This window comes from Elephantulus edwardii, unplaced genomic scaffold (assembly GCF_000299155.1).
Source record: "Elephantulus edwardii isolate Elephantulus edwardi_28Jun2011 unplaced genomic scaffold, EleEdw1.0 scaffold00168, whole genome shotgun sequence".
NCBI lineage: Eukaryota > Metazoa > Chordata > Mammalia > Macroscelidea > Macroscelididae > Elephantulus > Elephantulus edwardii.
In genome coordinates, this window is record NW_006399918.1 from 5823355 (window position 1) to 5825836 (window position 2482).

General features: G+C 37.8%; 1 pseudogene; it reads right to left on the reverse strand.

Moving 5' to 3' along the window:
• Positions 1–1775: 1775 nt before the first annotated feature.
• Positions 1776–2165, reverse strand: LOC102843728 (annotated as a pseudogene).
• Positions 2166–2482: the final 317 nt, after the last annotated feature.

Consider the following 2482-nt stretch of genomic DNA (forward strand, 5'->3'; position numbering starts at 1 on the left):
CATTACATAACTGCCAGGTTTCATCATTATGTAACTGCCAAATCACTGAGAATCACCTAGCTCAATTGACCGCAGCTATCACAGTCAGCATTACCCTCTTCTTATACTATGGTATCTAATATTGAAAGATTTATGCTATTAATGCACAAAATAGTTGGATAGTACTTTTTTACTGTAATTGTAAGTATTTAATGTTAGATTATTAGTTTTTTGAAAGTCTGTATGAACGTTGGCTAATAAAGCATTATGTATATCAATATCTTAATAAAACAATATTATAACACAAAAAATGTGAGCACGGCACAATATAGAACAGGGTTCAGATCTTTTGTTTACAGGATCATTATGAGTTGTACTCCACTTAACAGCACCTATCAACATCAATTTATTTCTGCTAATATCTTTATTATTTTCCTTCTTCTGGATACTGTAGGCTATACTTGCTTTTCTTTTAGTAATTATTGGAGATGTTGTGTTAAAACATTTACTTTGGTTCTTCTTTTTTGATGTGTGGGATTATTGCTATAACTTGACCTCTGACTACTGCTTTTGCTGAGTCCCAAAGATTTTGTATGCTGTGTTTTTATTTTCATTTGCTTAAATTAAAAAAAAAATTCTTTGATTACCCTATAGTGTTCAAGGTGCTATGTGATTTACATTTATTTGGTTTTTTCCATTGATTTTCTGTTGTTGATTTGTTATTTAAATCTGTTTTGTTACATATAATAATTCATACTCATTGTGTTTTGTAGATGTACTTTGTGTCTTTTGCAATCATTCATATATGATTAATTATCATTACTCTATTCCTATTATCACCCTGTCATTTCAAGCCTCCATTAAACCTTTATTAATACTTTGTCCCCCCTTCACTCAATAAATTCTGTTATTTAGTAATTTTTTCCCATTCATCATTTGCTGTCCCCCTTCTCTCCTTTTCCTTTTGAACATTTATACACATTTTACCCAGTCATCTTTCTGTTTTCACAATAGTGGCCTTATGCAATATGCAATATTTATCCTTGTGTATATGACTGAGAGAATTCACTCAACAAAATCCTCTTTATTGTTTCCCAAGCATTTTACAAAATCATTTTTCCTTAGTGCTGTATAGTATTCCATTGTGTGGATGTATCAAAATTTCTCAATCCATTCATTTGTTCATGGGCATTTGGGCTGCATCCATTTTCTTGTTATTGTGAATAATGTTGCTGTAAACATAGGTGTAAAAATATCCATTTATATATCAGTTTTGATTTCCTTGGGATATATTCCTAGCAGTGGAATAGCTGAGTCAAAGAAAAGAAGAGCCTCAACCAGGTGGGTTGACATGGTGACTGTGGCAATGGGCTTGAGTGTGTCAGAGACTGTGAGAATGGTTGCTATGAGTTGTACTTGACAACACCTAACAACAATAACAACATGGGATTTATATGTTCAGCTTTTTGAGGAAATATCAAACCATCCTCCGTAGCGGTTGTATCATTTTACTATTACACCAACAGTGCATAATAGTTCTAATCTCTCCACATATATTGTTTGCTGTTTTGTTGAACTTGCCTGCTGCTGCTAGAGTGAGGTGGTATCTCATCGTTGTTTTGATTTGCATCTCTCTGATTGTTAGTAATCTGAATGTCCTCTGTGTGTGTGTGTGTTTTGTTTTTTTTTAATGGGAGAAGGAGCCAAAGCAGTGGCTAGTCTTTATTAGAAAGAAGGAAACATTCCAGCACATTTAGACTACGTCAGTGGGAGCATGAGCACAATTAGGGGCTCACTCAGTGAGCTAACTGGTGGGGCACCAGCTTGTAATGGGTCCCACAATTAGGGCATCGCTGCACATCGCCTTTGTGTAGCCAAAACTAGATTACAACACTGTTGTCTTCTTTACAGATGCAGCCTACTATTCGCTTATTGGTGATGGAGGGAACTAAATTAGGATCTTCCTTAGTGCCTGTAGCTGCCTTTGGAGCAAGCATATTGTATGGATCCTGGCCTTTCCGGGCAGCCATCATGACCTCCTGCTCCAACCCTGTCGCCTGATCATCATCGGTAGGCACACCACCTCCAGACGCCATCGAGCGCACAACAGCGACGCCATTGGGACTGCGGACCCTCAAGGCCTGAGCGGCCAATGCTCCAGCTCCACGAAATAACCTTGAAGCCATAACGCCCTCAACCAGAAGCAGCAGCAATGTCCTCTTTTGTGAAGAGTCTTTTAAAGCGTTTGGTTTATTAGTCTTCTTCTCATGGTTGTAATTGTGTATCATTGAGTGGAACTGACTAATAGTTGATCCTCCAGTGGGTTTTCAGAGCCAGTTAATTACTTACGAGGAGATTGCCCATCTTTCTCCTGTGGAGCAGCTGAAGGACTTGAACTGCGTGCCCTCAGGATTGCAGTGCAGCTTCTTGCCACAAGGCCACCAGAGGTGGAGGCCCTGTATTTTATAACATTGTGTTCTAAGAATATACTTTGGAGTGTTTT